This window comes from Anser brachyrhynchus (assembly GCF_964034855.1).
Source record: "Anser brachyrhynchus genome assembly, chromosome: Z".
NCBI lineage: Eukaryota > Metazoa > Chordata > Aves > Anseriformes > Anatidae > Anser > Anser brachyrhynchus.
Genome location: NC_137697.1, coordinates 24,321,885 through 24,339,372, shown reverse-complemented (window position 1 = coordinate 24,339,372; position 17,488 = coordinate 24,321,885). Strand labels below are relative to the sequence as shown.

At 35.4% G+C, this 17,488-nt stretch overlaps 1 protein-coding gene across 10 annotated transcripts in view; it reads left to right on the top strand.

Moving 5' to 3' along the window:
- The window catches only part of RFX3 (regulatory factor X3), a 123,792-nt gene that overhangs the window by 19,453 nt on the left and 86,851 nt on the right, over positions 1-17,488 (top strand). The window lies entirely within an intron of this gene.

Genomic DNA, 17,488 nt, shown 5'->3' with positions numbered 1-17,488 from the left:
TGTTCTTTGGTGCAGGCTGGAACAGCCTCAGATTATTAGAAAGAGTAGAGAATACTCAATTCTTCTTCATGTTATTTCTTAGCTGTTCTCCAAGAGATAAGCAAAAATGCTGTTGAAAGAACTCAATCTGCAGAGATGAATCTAGTTGTCTATTTTGTCTTGCAGCATCTGTATAGGTGACAATGACACAGAAGAACTCAGTTTGACAGTGATGTCTCAGATTCAATTTACAGGCCTGTTGGTTGGACATGTTCTAATATAGAGAATAAATACTAGGCATTATTTGGCGTTTTAAAATTATTGTTGTTCCACTTTATGATCAGACTATGAAACTTAATGTATTGTTCTGTTGAAGTTTATTGCAAATTGTCTGCATAGACCACATTGTGCAACTCCGTTGTACTAGCAGTTGAAACTAACTTTGAAGGGGTTTGATACTTGTGGAAGGTAACCTTCCTGCTTAAACTGATGAATGAGAGGAAATGTTGTTTACTTTGCAGTAGCGTGCAGGAGAAATCAGATATATTGCTTTTGTGTAATTTTTCTGGTTTTGTTTGTTTATATCGTTAGAGTCTGTCATTGTAACTTTTTTTTTTAAGGATATGCTTGGAGTTGGGGGTTGACTGAGAAGAGTGTTAATCTATTTAAACAAACTGTGTGGAACCATAGGAGGAGGCCTGCGGGGTTTTTAACGCTTCTTAGCCTGAAAGCACTGCATAACCCTTTTAGGTTGCGTAGCAACAGACTCCTAGCAACAATAATAGATTGAATTTCCAATAGTGACCAGGCCGGATGTAATAATAAAGCAAGAGTACAAACAGTTGTCATGGTTTTCTTTTCATAATAAACCATTCTGAATTTAGGGAGTTTCTGTTTCTCACAGCAAACCTTTTTGCAAAATGAAGGTACTTTCGAAAAGTTCTGGTGCTAACAAAGCTTCTTAGAGTGACTGACTTTGAAGTAATAGTTTGAAACCTAGGAGAAAACAAAGAAACATTGAATGGATTATCAAGTGCCCATTTTTAAATGACTTGTAAATCCCGACATTTTTTTAATATAAATTGATCTGTACAGGAACTTCACAGAAATCCCTAGCTATGCAAGTAGATATGTGTTATGGAAGGAATAGAATGAATCACGCTCGAACTGGTGAAGTTGGAAAGAGACTTCCCTAACGGAGGTTACTCTGCAACTCCCTACTATTTGGATTCTCAGTGTCTATCTTTGGAGCATGTGGTATCAGCTACCACTGGAGAGTGGTTGCTAGTCATAGTCAGGCTTTTCTGAACTTACTGTTTGCTCTGTTATCTTTTCTTGATTCAACTAGCAGGCATTATGCAACAGTGCATCTACTTTTTTTTTGGAGACAAGTTGTTAAAAATAAAAATCTATATTATGAAGGTCTGTGTTTCTTACAAAGCAAATAAAATAGGTTCCTTTAAATCATTATAAATCTAACATTATTTTTAAAAGTTTGGAAATGTCTTGTGAAGATTATGTAAAAAGGGGCAGTGAATAAAACTGAATAAAAGTGAGTAGTTGCTAGATAAATTCATTTTATGTCGTACTAGTCTTTCAGCATGTCATGTTTTCAAGACTTGCGATGCATGAAAGGTAGAAATATGTGGGCAAGCAGGTGATCAGGGGTGAAAGAAATTTTCTTACAGAATAGTAATATATATATTACAGTATAATTACATCTAAATTTAAGTGTTTTGGCCTGAGTTGAAAATTGAAATACTGATTGCTAAGGTAAATGCACTGTACTCTAGATAAACACTCTTCTTAAATTCCCTGTCTGTTTTTTTGGAGTGGTTGAAGTCTTGTCATGGTAAAGGACAGTTACTTTAACTGAAAGCCCAAGTTAGTTATTTGTAACCTTTTACATTCCATTAAAATGGAACTATTGTCTTCTGAAAAACTGAAAGCAGTTCTAAGGGTGTAAAATATCTTCAGTTGCTCACAAAAGTGGCAACTGTCTAGTGGCTACATAGAATAGAACAGAAAATCATAAAATGTAAACAACTTGATGTTACTGACTTGGGATTTTTACTGGATTCTACTCTTTCTGTAGATTGAGATGTAGATCAACAGTATTTTTCCTTTTCTTACAAATATATATAGAATACAGAAGAAAAATCACGCTTTTTTTTGATGGACCTCTTAGATCTGACTATGTGATTAGTGTAGCCTCCAGCATAACTGTTCATGTCATAATGTTTTCCTTTGACATCATTTAACACTGGAATCCTCATGAGATATATTCATCTGGTGAATTGCAGTTACGGGAGTTCTTTTAATTTAGATATGAGTCAAGCACTAGTTTGAACAACATTCTGAATTACTATGGGGTTCCTAATTCAGAAAATCAATTTATTTAAACTCCACAGTTTTAAAATATAATCTGTGGATTGATAACTTGCTGTATGTATTTCAGAGGTAGTTATATGGCAAAGTAACTATTATATTCTTAGACAATACCTTATATAGGTGTTTTTCCTAAAGGATATTTATTTAGTAAAGTAGTTACATTCAAAGGAGTCAAGGAGTCTGACGCATTTTTATTTTCTATTATAAGAAGCACAATCCAGTATTCATTATGGTGAATATGAATTCCCAAATCATGTAGATTACTTTCAAAATTTCTTAAAGTTTCTGTAAGGATGCAGTTTAGTTTCCAGAACTGCAGTCATTATCCTTGTTCTGCTACTCCCATCTATTCTCCCATGTAGCTAGAATACTATGTATTTCATTGGTGTTTATTTCTAGACTAGAAGGTGTTTCATAGAATCAGCTGAATTTCCATGCAGTTATGAATTCCATGGAATGAATTTCCATGTGTTATGTCATCACATCACGTGCTTATTCCAGATTTTTTTTTTAATTACTACTGTTGACGTACAACTTTATTTCCAGAATTTCCCATTTCATGTAAGTGTATTTTATTCTCATTTTGATCTAGTGTCAACACACTTGTGCTGAAGATGAAAGTATTATGTGTCTTTTTAATGTCTGTGTGTTGAAAAGCATGGCATAAAACAGTAAGCCAGATACTAATTCTGAAAAAAAAAAGTCCGTGAAAGCAAAAATAACAAATACAAACAATAAAGTTTACGTAGTTTGTGTAGTACTAGTGAAATGCTTTGTAAAATTACAGCATGTTTAAAAGTATAGTTTATTTTATGTGTAAAGAATGAGTTTCCTGTAGTTAATGTTTTCGAAGTGAAAACCAATATTGGCATTAAACGTACTTGTTTTGTGAATGACTACAGAATGTAATTAATTTTCTGGGAACCAGCTGCTATTTATGTTCCACTAGAGCATGTATAGTATTCTTCTTCAATGAATTTACCCATATACAATTTTCACTGTGGGATCATATACTATATTTATGGCACAATTATCTGCCAAGGAGAGCGAAGAACATAAATGAGCTGTTTTTCTGCTTAATTAAATACTTAAGACCCAACTTAATGAGCCTAAATCACATAAACATAGCACTTAATGAGATATAAGTACAGAATGCTATTAGAGTATTGAAGCTATATTTGTGTATGTCAGTATCTCTCTTAGTGATATGCCCTTGAAGATTTGAAAGTTAGAGTGGCTTGTCTGGAAAAGGTAGGTGTAAGAGGCTTCTGTGATTCATCCCTGCATTTATCTAGACAGGACAAAAGTGTACAAAAATTATCGATGACCCTTTGAAGAGATGGATGGAACTTTCAAGTTGGTAGATGTATGTCCGTTAGTTCAAAAGTGATAAATAATGTTACAGGAAATGGACAAATCACAGAATCACAGAGTCGTAGGGGTTGGAAGGGACCTCAAGAGATCATCGAGTCCAACCTCCCTGCCAAAGCAGGTCCCTTAGAGCAGGTTGCCCAGGTAGGCGTCCGGACGGGTCTTGAATATCTCCAGAGAAGGAGATTCCACAACCTCCCTGGGCAGCCTGTTCCAGTGCTCTGTCACTCAAATGCATATATATATATATGCATATATACATATATATATATATACACACACACAAAACAAATATCAGTTTCCTGCGAACCTGGGACATGTCCTGAAAGGAGGTAGGATTTTCAGAATGCACATTTGTGCAACTAAAAAAATAAATTGTGAATCTACTTTAGTTTTACTTTTTAAACTATAAAGAAAAAAGTGCATAAAGAATGCAGAAGTGCGTGCATGCACATTCATTCCAGTTCTCTGGAAAACAGTCTCCTTAATATTTCTAGCTTTTCAGTTGCTAAGAAGTGATGACATTTCAAAGACTAATGGAGACAAAATTTTCTGTTGGGTTACGATACTCGTTTAAAAAAAAATTATGTTGGTTACTTAACATTATGTATTTAACATACCAACCTTAGAAGGGGAAATGGTATGTAACTCTTATACTGTCTGAAGGAAAAATCTTGATTACAGAAACAACCTCACATGTCATTGTGTGCCCATAACGTAAGCACCTAGAGGAGGGAAGATCTGTTTGTTATTCATTGCAAAATGTAATATAAAAATATAAGTAACAGTGCTTTTTCAGGTGATAAATAGGGGCAGTAAATTCTTTTTGTAAGACACTGGAAGTGTCTTTCTTGCTCCATGTTAGCTCAAAATAGTTGGATACCATTATTGGAAGAAGCATTTATCTCATTAGAGACTTAGATCTTCTGGCATGGTTTGGCCATAGTAGCCGTAATTTTCTCATTTCCATTCATCTGGGATCATCATTGCATCAAGGCATCTGATTTCCTCTGGGATGGCATAGTTTATAGAATCTAGGGCACAATATATGTGAAAGAAGTGATCTTTTCCCTGTTTTAGTAATATGCAATTTCCTTATTTCTTTTTGTTTGACAGGGTAGAGGTTTATAGATGAGAGTAAGGAGTTAAGTATTATCAGTAGTCTTAAAATGCAGCAAGGCATACCTAGCACCTTTGTGAGTTAAATTTCCACCACATTAAGCAGAGAATAACATGAAAATCTAAGGGAGGACTGGTGATTTCTGTATCCATAGGAGTCAGATGAGCAGAAGACTTAAGAAACAAACTTTCATTTAAAGATCTTACAGAGGCAGGAAACATCTTAAATTATTTCAAAACATTATACCCAAGTAGAAATTAGGGAATGGGTGGAATAACCATTCAAAGATGTAAGATGATCAACATGTATCCAAGTCGTAGGCTTTCCTTTGACCTTCCTTTATGCTGGTGAAACCTATGTTCAACTGTCAGTAATTGTAGCAAAATTCAATTGTGAATGGTGTTCTTACAGATATATAAACTTCTTTTGAAAATAGCATTAGGTGTATGTATTGTATTGTAAGCCATGAATAAATAAATAAATTCGTCACCATGTTTCTTCTGGGTACCAAAAATTGTGTGAGCCAGAGTGCGATTCATGATTGGATGTACTAAGTTTCCTGGTGTGCATTGCAGTTAAAGGAGGTTGTGGTTTCTGTCATATGAACAGTCCTTACTTTGGCCTTTGACAGTGTAAATGTGAAGTAAACAAGAACAGCTGCTATAAAGTAGTAATTGCTATCTTAATCCATTTTCTTGACTTTTTGTGCTGAGGAAGGTTATCTGTGCATGTCTGCTTGTGATCGTTATTTCCTGCTCTCCACTTACGCATCATTCTGGTTACTTCTTACAATGCTGCCCACTGAGCTACTATATGATCTACTGCTCATATTAAATAAATGCACTAATGTACAGTGAAATAAATTAGTGTTATAGGTTCGGACAAATGTCAGTCCTTTTAAACAACAGCTGCTTCCTAAGACTATATGGCTGAGTTATCATATCAAAACTTAACATGTCAATCATGACATGCATTTGAGTTTGGTTCTCTTTCCAAAGACATTCAAATACTATTTTGGTTTTCTTTGTTATTGCTGATTTTAATATCTGAAATGAAACAACTGTAATGTTGAAAAGATGTCTTATACCAGGTACTAATTCCCTAAATGTTTAGTGTTTGGATCCCAAATTGTACTGTTAGTCACTTTTTCCTTCACACTACAGTTCTTTCCTGCACTTGTCAGTTTAATTCTGTTTCTCTTCTTCAGCATGTGAAATGAATGTGTCATGGATAAAATGAATTGTTTAGATTGAAGTGGATAAAGTGAGTTATATAAGCAAAGTATCATTCTCATTGTAGCTGTATAAACGTTTGTGATGTCACAATCCTACATACACCACAGTGAGTTTGATCACAAGGGTAAAACAGACCATTTTAAGGAGTAAGTTCACTTAAACAATCTCTTCAAGGATTGCTTAAATATTGAAATTTGTGGAAAGGAGAAGAGGGAATGAAATGTTAGACAGAAACTGAAGGTAAGTTCTGTGGGTACAATTTGAGGCAGGAGATGTGGTGGCAAAAGACATGGAAAAGGCCCAGGTACTCAGTGCATTCTTCATCTTGGTCTTTATTGGTAAGATCTGGGCTCAGGAGTCCCAGATTCCTGGGACCAGTTAGGAAGCCTGTAGCAAGGAAGACTTGCCCTTGGTGGAAGAGGATCAGGTTATGTGTGTTTCATGCTGGCTCATAGGAAGAGTGTGCTGATGCTGCAATAAGGCAATTCAGAACCATCAAAAGAGACTGTCCCTCAAAGCAATGTTAAAAGGATTAGGAGCACAGATCATGTTCTCCTCTATCTTTGTGGTCAGAGGAAGGGGTTCAGGAAGGAGGAGATAAACTGAACAAGTGAACACACGGCCAGTGCCATAGTTAAGGTTTTGACTTTTATGATGGATCTACTTTTTGGAGAGCTACGTCTGTTGGGAGCTGATGGGATTCACCTGACCAAGTGGGTCAAGTACATCTTTGCCAAATAGCTGGCCAGAATGTAATGTATTTTTTTTGCCTCAGTTTTTAATATTAACGATGGATCTTGGGCTGCCTAGTCCTCAGAGTTGGAGGAACAGTGAGCAGTGACTTGCCATTTGTGATTTGCCACCTAAATTGCAAGGAATGAGTTGTATCAGGTGAATGTTCATAAATCCATTGGGCCTGACAGGATTCACCCCAGAGTACTGAAGGAGTTAGAAGAGGTTATAGCTGGACCCCTCTCCAGTAATTACCAAAGGTCTTGGGAATCTGGGGAGGTCCCTGCTGACTGGAAGCTAGCCAGAGTTGTTATTATTTACAAGAAGGGCGTGAGAGGAGACCCAGGAAACTACAGATGTGTTAGTCAAACCTCAGTACCTGCAAAGCCATATAAAGTACAAAGCTATTATCAGGCACAGTCAACGTGGGTTCATGAAGGGAAAGTCCTCCCTTAGTAGTTTGATCTCATTCTGTGATAAGTGCACCCGCTTAGTGCATGAAGGGAAGGTGGTGGATGTAATCTTTCTGGATGTTAGTAAGGCCATTGATACTGTCGCGCACAGTATTCTTCTGGACAAATATTCCAACTGTGAGATGAACAGGTTCATATTATGCTGGGTGGTGAACTTGCTTGAAGGTAGAGCTGAAGGTTGTAGTGAATGGGGCTACATCTTGCTGGTGGCTGGTCGCCAATGGTGTTGCCCAGGGCACAGTCCTAGGGCCAGTCGTGTTTCTCTCAATGATCTGGATGCTGGAATTGAATGTCTCCTTAGCAAGTTTGTTGATGATACTAACTTGGTACGTGCTGCTGACTCCCTGTAGGGATGAGATGCCTTGCAGAGAGAGATCAAGATAGACTGGAGCACTGGACAATCATCAGTGGCATGAAATTCAACCAGGGTAAATGCCAGATTCTGCACCTGGGATGCAGTAATGCTGGACACATGGAGATGAGTGGCTGGGTAGCAGGTCAGCAGAAAGGGATCTGGGGGTGCTGGTTGACACCAGGCTCAACATTGTGCCGTGGAAGCCAAGAGGGCAAAACACATTTTGGGGTGCATTAAACACAGCATAGCCAGCCGGTCAAAAGAGGTGATTCTCCTGCTATATTTAGCACTGGTTCAGCTTCACCTTGAATATTATGTGCAGTTCCAGGATCAACATTTACAAAAAGGATATTGAGATACACAAACATGTTCAGAGGAGAGCAACAAAGCTGTCAAAAGGACTGGAAGGCATGTCCTATAAGAGAGGCTGAGGACACTTGGGTTATCTAGTCTGAAGGCTAGTGAGGCCAGGAGGTGGCCTCACTGCTCTCTGGAAATTCCTGAGAAGGGGAAGTGGTGCCAGCCTCTGCTCCCTGGTGGCTGATGACAGGATGTGTGTGAATAGCATAGAGCTGCACCAGGGAGGTTCAGACCGGACATTAGGAAAAAAAATATTTACTATGAGGGTGTTCAAACACTGAAACAGGCTTCTTAGCGAGGTGTTTGATGCCCCATGCCTGTCAGTGTTCAATGCCCTCAATAATACACTTTAACTTTTGGTTAGCCCTGAAGTGATCAGACCAGTTGGACTAGATGATTTTTGTAGGTCTTTCCGTTCTCCGTTCCCTTCTCCTCTCCACAATTTTTCTTATTTCAAAATGGTCTTCATAATCTTGAAAACTTAAATATATTTTTTATAAATTGAAACTACTGCTTTGGAGCATACTCTCCAAAACTCCTGCCTAAGTGGTTGATTTTATGTTTATAAAATCCAACAACTGCAGTTGGTGTAACATACTAACTTACGGTTTATTCTGTACCTTCAGATTGATCAGTTCATAAAACATGCAGTGTGCGGATGGGAATATGTATTTTATATTTTAACTGTGCTTTTGATTAATGCCGTTGTTTGTATAGACTTATCACAGAAGCATAATGGCTTTTTGTATATTCTCATTAAAAAGAAATAGATATCTATCTATAGTGTTCACTTTTGCTTAGGATCAGGTTTACTGTTCTGGCACAATACTGGCTAAAGAGAGAGACGTACTGGTAATCTTGACTTTTTCTGTATTTTTTTTTCCTCAGGCTGTTACAACATTCACTTATTCAACTATTCACTTATCAAAGTTTCAGAAAATTGAGGTTTGTTCTGAATGTAACATGATACGATTTAGTCAGTGTTTTCAAAGCTGTTTTGCTATTTGGTTTCAGTTTATTAAAACTGTTCCGTAACAGTTTATCCACTGCTAATAAAAGACAAATATAAGCAAGTAAACAAAGCTATAGCATTCTCTGTAATAGGTTGGTTTTCATGAACCTTAGTCAGTTAAATAATTTTAATCAGTTTTAAAACCTATTGAGCTAAGTCTGATTAAATGCCAGAGTCAGAGGAGAGCACAGTGGTTGCCTGTATAGAAGTTGTGTAGAACAATTCCTTGCTTTTCATTTGCACTCTTTTGATGGGAAAAAAATCACTGAACTTTTCAACATACTTGAGGCTTTGTCACTAGATGTCTTACTGAGTGATCTGCTGCTCAGCACTGAGCTTATTCCTCTTGCCAATTTGATTTAAAATGGGTATCTAAGTGTTACAGATTATATAATTGCTATCAGTGTCTTGTATCCATCTGGGGCTATTTGAGTTTAAATGACAAGATACTTGGGAATTGATTTATCAGTCCTGAACATTAGCCAGAGCATATTTCAATAGGAAGTATCTGTCAAGACTCAATTGTACCAATCAGTAGTGCCAGTCCTAGAAATCTGAGAATAGTCTACTTCATGTGCTGTATGCTGTTTTTTTTTTGTTTTGTTTTGTTTGTTTTTACTATCGGATCTCAGTATATCAGAGATTTCAGTGTATTTCTTCAGACTTGTGTGTGAGAGAAGTACAGCTGTCTCCATTTCAGAGAAGATTGAAACTCAGGCAGGCTAAGTGACATACTCAAGGTCATGAAAAGAAAGAATGTGGGAAGGATGAATATGGAATTTAAAGATCCCAACTCTTCAGCAAGGATTGTTACTGAATGAACCAGTGCTCTCCTGAACTTTCTAGCCCAAAAGCAAAATAGGAAATGGAATATGTTTACTGGATAAATTTATAATTCCCTTTCTATCCTTAAGCTAGTGAAATACATAAACTTATATGTTCCATTAGATATCTATTATTATTGTGTATATTATTGGAGTCTAGAGCTAAAAAGAAGAGAGACTCTTCTGATGTTAGTTTAGAATTCAGCACTTGGAGATGAATATCATCTCTTCTGTATTACCTACTAGAGGGTTGAGTTCTAAACTCTCTGGAACGTGAATTTCCACAAAGATATGAGAAAAGCAAGTGGGTTAATACACCAGTTGCATTCTAGGTAAAATGGTTAAAATAATCAAAATCTTTGTTACTGAGTTAGGTCTTTATTTTTATTATGCTGCATGCTGCATTCCTTCTGTAATGATCTTGCAGTTTTCTAAATCAGCAGTTCAATTGGAACAAGAAGTGAGCAACCACAGCTGGTCCTAAAATGAAGTCAGTAAGAATAGATGACGTGGTTTCCATTGACTAGAACTTCCAGGATTATCTACAGTTTAGCTACATTGGTAGTGTATTTAGGTCTCTAAAATCATGTGCTCATACATAAATTTCAAAATCTAATATTATTAAAGAGATCTTTGAAATTTATCTCTGTCCTTGATCCTAATGTAGTGTAGGAAGAGCTAAATTTATTCCTTGTCTTCAGTGATACTATTGCTGGAATTGACTTAGCAACATCTTCGTTAGTTGAATTGTCAGAAATAAGTTTCAAATGCATCACCACTGTGGTGGAACATGCAGTGTAGTTTTTCTTGATGTCTAGATAACCAACTTAACAGTGTGATCAAAAGCATTTGAAATATGTGGATATGAACAAGCATGACAGTATTTTTTTTAATTAATCTTCAAACGTATTTCAGTAAGATCAGGTATATCGTGTTTTTAAGTAATTTCTGCATGCTGCCACAAAATAGAATTAAAATAAAACAGACGATCCAAATTAAATAAGCATTTGTCATGTGGCTTCAAGTTATGTTTTGGTAATGTTCTGTCCGTATCAGTATTCATTAGAAGGTGAGAAAGGAATGAGATATTCAGTAGATTTCATACAGACTGCACTTGAAATTATAGACTGCTACATATATGAAGTATTCATAACAGATGGTAGTAATAGAAGAAGCAAGGAGTTTCTAACTTCTTACAACCACATGAGTATAGGGGAGCCTATTCTCAAGTGAAATCTCTCCGTTAGCCTCTTATATTTTTCTGCAGTTGATTTTTGTGGTTTGAGGGAGCATAAGGACTTTTGAGCTTTTATACCATGATAGTTTAGGGATTATTGTCTGAGTAACTGCTTTGCTTCCTATGGGCTACTTATATACTTACATCACTGAGATACTATGAGGGTGGTGATGACGTGCGATTGATATAGTTAGGAAATGTTAAGTTTTATGTTAACATTTTTTTTTTTTTCTGCTTTGCTTGGAAACAATTAGACTGCAGTCCTGATTATCTTTTTGGGCTGAACTGGAAAAGTACTATGCCAATGCTAGAACTAGAAGTAAAACTAAAACTATGTAACATTCACTGTTTTGTAATGAAAATTTATCAGAAACCCTAGAATTTATGAGTGAGTGCTTTTACTGTAAAGGTAATACAGAGTGCCCTTCTGAAAACTGCTGTACTTACTAAACAAGATGTCTAGATGTCTACACTATGTAGGAAGAATTCTTAAATTGTGTGGTTACTGCATTACAATATACAACCTAACTGCTTTTTCTCACATGGATAAATTGGTACTTCCCTCATTTTTTATCCCTAACCATCTTTTTTGTCAGGCTACTAGATAAAGTGTTACTAAAACTAGATATTTTTTCTGCAAGTATCATTCATGATTTATTTAAAAAAAAAAAAAACAAAAAACATTTTTTGTCTCTTTTCTGCCACCCTGTGGACCTGTTTATTTTATTTCTAGAATGAGTTCTTCCTCTGTTTTTTGAAAAAGAATAGTTATGGGGTTTTTTTTGTTTGTTTGTTTTTCTTACATGGATTGTTCTGCAATTATTTTCTACTTCTTGTTTTTTAAAACTGAAATACAACAAACCTCCTAGCATTTTAAATCTTGGTTAAGCTTTTATGGAAGGCTGGTCAGTCTAACTTCTGTTACTGACCTCATCTCCTATAGTCTTTGGTTTCTGAATTTCTATAAGCAGATCACCAAGAGGAAAAGATGCAATCTGTAATTACCGTTCTTATAATATACACATCAAGATAGCGGAGTATATGTAGTTCAGTTCATTTGGCCAGTTGCTACAAGGACATTGAAGCCCTGGAGCGTGTCCAGAAAAGGGAGACAAAGCTGGCGAAGGGAGACGTTATTGCTCTCTACAACTACCTGAAAGGAAGGTGTGGGGAGCTGTGGGTTGGCCTCTTCTTGCAGATGAGTAGCAATAAGACTAGAGGGAATGGCCTCAAGTTGTGCCAGGGGAGGTTTAGGTTGGAAATGAGGAGGCATTCCTTCTCAGAAAGAGTAGTCTGGCACTGGAACGGGTTGCCCTGGGAGGTTATGGAGTCACCATCCCTTGGGGTTTTTAAGGAAAGGTTGTATGTAGCAAGCACTTAGGGACATGGTTTGGTGCGTAATATTGGTAGCAGGGGGATGGTTGGACCAGATGATCTTGGAGGTCTTTTCCAACCTTGATGATTCTATGATTTATAATACTAACCTTTAAAATGTTACTTTAACTTCTTTTAGAACAAACCAAGCAGAAATCTTTGAAAGAGATATGTCTAGATTTTATTTTGGTAAAATTTATGTAACATAGAAATGAATTTGAATGTCTAACTGGAAGTATTCTGTAGTCATAAAATTCTTGGATAAGAAAGAACACTTAAAATTTGCTTGTACTGTTTGCCTTCATTTCACCCACTGTGGAATTAAACATTTTAGTCTGTATTCCTCTTACTGAGTGTTTCAGCAAGAATTAATCCAGTCAGTTTAAAATATGTATGTAAATTTAGAAGGCAAAAAAGCTGGAAAAAGTATTTCTTGTTCTGGAATCGAGATGTTGTCCTGCAAAAGCACTGAAGTTTCATTTCACTGTATGATCTAGAGAGACTTTAGACTCTTACATTTGTGTTTGATACAAGGTAACCTGCTCACTATATACAAATGTAGACTAATCTAAATTATATTTAAAAATAATATAATTGTTAATTTTAAATCTTCCTGATATTCTTTTTCCTTTGGACACATCAAGATTTTGATTAACTTTCTCCATTTATGGTGTAAGATTCTTCACATATATGAAGTTTAAAAGCTTTGAATTTGATGTCTAAATATGCATGCCAGTAGAATGATAGTTCACTGTAATCCGTGAGGTTTCTAGACTGTGTTGCTGATGAGCAGGCTGAAAAAACATGTAGAAGTAAATGATGAATTTTGGCAAATCTGTGTCAAGCAAAATACCTTTAGCCAACGTTCCTTGTAATGAGTGCCAGAAAGATTCACTTTATAAATGGAAATCGGGAACTTTCCTGTAATTTTCATTTCTCTGTGCGATGTAAATCTCCATCTGAAGTGAAGGTATCGATGGAAATTGAAAGAATTAAAAAAAAAAAAAAAAAAAAACCTTCAGCTAATTTCATAGGAAATACCATCAAATTAAGAAAGTTTAAAAATGGCAGATTGATAGACAAATTGGTCCATTCATTTGCAGTACTGTATTCAGATAATATCCTATATTGACAATTGACTGAATATGACAGGGTCTTGAAAAAGGAAGATTCTTGTTGGGGAAGAAGGGTAATCAATGACTGATTGTGGAAGCATACACAAAGGGAAGTTGAAGACAGTTGGGCAGACTTGAAATACAGCATAGAGAATTGAGAAGGAATATTTTGATAAATTATGTGCTATAGATGACAGTGGGAAAGAAATGGGGAACAGTATCAAAACATTCCAGGTAGGAATAGTGGAATAGAATTTCAATACTGTTATATCTTAGATGGATTCTTATAAAATAGAGTCATGTTCAGTTTTTGACAAAAACGTAGGGAAAATAAATAAGGTTTCCCTAAAGCTCTAGATATGGCAGTTTCTGTAGTTCAGCTAGTTAGAAAAATAAGAACAGAATGTACGCTTTTATCATCCATCCATTTCCTCGTCCCCCCTGTCCATTTTTTTCTTATACTTGCCTGAAGAGAAGAGATTGTGATAGAAGGAGACAGTAAAGAACCAAGTCTTAAAAGGTCACATCTTGGGTGAGTGACTTAAAACTTTATAAAAGAAACATTCTACATATAATTCATAGTTCTACAAGACTTCAGGATTCTCTTTGAAGTTTGAATTTAAATATAAATGTTAATATTTACATTTTTGTGAGATTCACAGCCTTTTAAAAATATTGAGCAGTGCGACATGAAGTATAATTTTGCAACAACAATTTTTTGTGACTTTAGATTATGTTCTTGTATACATAGAGTTTCTTTACAACTGTCAAAATTCTAGATAAAATAGTGAAATAATGAGTAATTCTCATTGAATGTCACATACATCTTTAAAATAATATAGGGAATGTTTTTTGAAAAATTAAATCCTTAGAGTTTTTATGTCTCGTGCTTTTGTTCACTTTTCTATGTACAGTTATTGTTTTATAATAAAATCTTGCTTTTCAGGAAGGGGAAAAAATGGAATTTAAATGTGACAAATATTTTAGCTTGTCCAAGGCTAATGTTGATTTAAATAGGTCTAGGTCTTCATGGCTGACAGCTGCAGGTAATTAGCTTTTTCTTCCTTAACAAAGAAAGCAAATGGAGCTGCAAGACATTCATTGCCTTTTCTGTCATCATAATAATAATGTATGTATTTAAATTCTGCAGTTTCTTAAATTGATTTAGTGCTAAGCTGCCTACATTACATGTAATGGGAGTGACAAGTAAAAGCTGCAAAGCATATTTGTATTGCAAGAGAAGGAATGATTGACAGTCACATTCCTCTTTACAAGAAAAAGCCATGTTGCAGAACCTAAAAAATTGTCCTAAATGTATAATCCTTAACACTTCAGAACTTAATTTTGAAATGTGATTACCACTTCAGTTGCTTTTAGTATGGATACAACAATGACTAAAATATTTTTTTCAAAAAGGAGTTCTTGTTCAAAATTTGTTGGCATCACCAGCAATGGAAATTAAAGAGAAGAGGTTCTGTATTTTACATTCTGAAATACATTTTAACCCAATTTGAAATAAACCAATTAACTTCACAACTAATCCAAATATGTAATCTGGAAGGCAATGGGATATAAAGTGGTATATCAGCGACATACCATTTTGATAGGAAATAATTCAAGATATGTAGTTTTATTTTGTGAAAGATGGTTCTGATTTATATTAACATGTTTTTATAAATTGTATGCTTATCTCTAATGTGTGTCACTTCTATTTGATGAGGAAAGAAGATCCAGAAATGAGCATGTTAATCTAGAGACTTAGTCTGTTCTCTGTTTTGTCCAGAACAAGCTATTTATGCCTAAGTACCCAAAGCCATTTGGGACCGTACTTACTCTTAGCTAATCCTTAGTTAGATCTTTCAAGTATTAGTTTAATTGTTTTTCTCAAAAGTATGTTTTTTTTTAAAGTTTGTCAATACACTCAACATAAATTCATACTGTGATTTAGCCTCTCACTTAAGTTATTGAATTTGAAACAAAATTACTAGTATTTAAGAGACACGAGTCTTGTCTCACCATCTTTTCTTCCTTCAATGCTTATTCCATGGTTGTTTTTTTTCCCCCTATTTATATTGAGGAAACGATACACAAAATTGACAATAGCTTAGTCAACAAGGAATAAACAAGACTGAATTGAGGGCTAAAATTGTTTATCGTAGATCAGTCAACAAGAATTGTTTTGGAACTCGACTATCAGTGTCTTTCTTAATCTATCCATTTATTTCCCAAACGTTAATCCTTATAATTGTTAGACAATGCAAGAAAGCAAAGCTTAAAACTTATTCAAAAAGCAGATCAAACTTTTAAAACTTTTTTTTTTTTTTTTCTGTAATGATGGTTATGTTTCTGTGTTCCTGATTACATGATGATAATTTCAGGTGTTGCACCAAAGTAGTTCTATTTCCTTTTGGGGTGGGAAGAGAGGGAAAGGTCCTAAGTCTTCTGATTTTTTTTTTGTTGTTGTTGCGTGAGATTTACATTATCCAAAAGAATTTCCTAATGAGATAAGATGCAATCCTTTCATTAACTTTCACTTTCCTTGTTTATGTTCTCATCAGTAGTAGTAGTTTCTGCCATTTTTTGTTTTATTTATTTATTAGCTATTTTTCTTCTTATTGAATTAAAAATCAGGTGTGGAGATTACTTAAATCTTTCCCAGCATTATTCTTTGTTGTTTTGAAGCTCTCACTATATCATGTTAGAGTGAATTGCAAACTCGGGTGGAGTCTAAGCTTTGAGAAGACTGCGGTCTCCATGAATTACTAGTAGTGAGTGAACATGTTTGAAACTCAATGGTTCAATCAAACCATCTTTTAAGCTATTTTATATTTTATTGTGCTTTTGTTCTTCTTCTCCTAGCTGGAAGAATCTCAATAAAATTAACTTCATGTTGTCTAGTGTAAAAGGCATACTATAGATGATACAGTTGTTCCTTGCCTGTTTCACTAGGTTTGGATCTGCAGCCATCTTTGAATTGAAGGATTATGCATTCGTTAGTAGTTGCCTCGTCCTCCCATTTTCTGGGTCGGCTTTCTGGCTCTGCTAATGTAATGCTCCAAATAATGTACGGCTAATCTTAAACTAATGCACAAAAAAGTTTTTAGTCACTTCATTATCGTAATGATACAGTAATCTTCATATAAAAGTTAGACTATAATTCTCAGTAACTGTTATGATAAACTGTTAATACACTGTGACTTTGTTGTATATTAACTCCTGAATGAATTTTTCTTTGACATTTATTACAGGATGTGTGATAACAGTAACTATTTAATTTATGATGGCTAGCTAAAGGAAGTATACCTCTATTTACTTGAGGTCAGATTCTGCATCTGCATTTTGTATACTGCTTGTGTACTTCCTGTTCAAGTCACTCATCTTATTTATTAGTTTTTATTTATTTTCTTGCTTAGAAAAACTTAGAAACTTGAGTCTTGCTAAAACAGAAAACAATAAAAACAGTATGACTGTTTTGTAACCTGTGCAATTAATTTAATAGTAATCTATTGCAAGTCAATGGAAATGTGTTTTTTTTTTTTTTTAAAGTGATTGTCATTTAAAAGCAATTTTTTCAGTATCAAGTAACCATAGGAAGTTCTTTGGAAAAGACAGACTGAAATTCTTATCAAACATTAATATGCTGCCTAAAAATTTTCATAATGGTTTATCTCACCCTGCTTTGTTGCCTCTCGTAGCCACCGTTTTGTCATTGCTGACTCGCCAACTTGGTACAGAGCATCCAGGGACCATCTGGAGCTCTTGCAGCTCTTGATGCTTTACCCAAAGCAGAGCAGAACAGGACAAGCTGTACGGCTAGCACCATGCACCATTCTGAAAACCGATAAAAGGACAAGGCCACCGGCGAGGTGGGGAGCAGCACAAGGCGAGGGCTCAACCTGCGCCGGGCGTG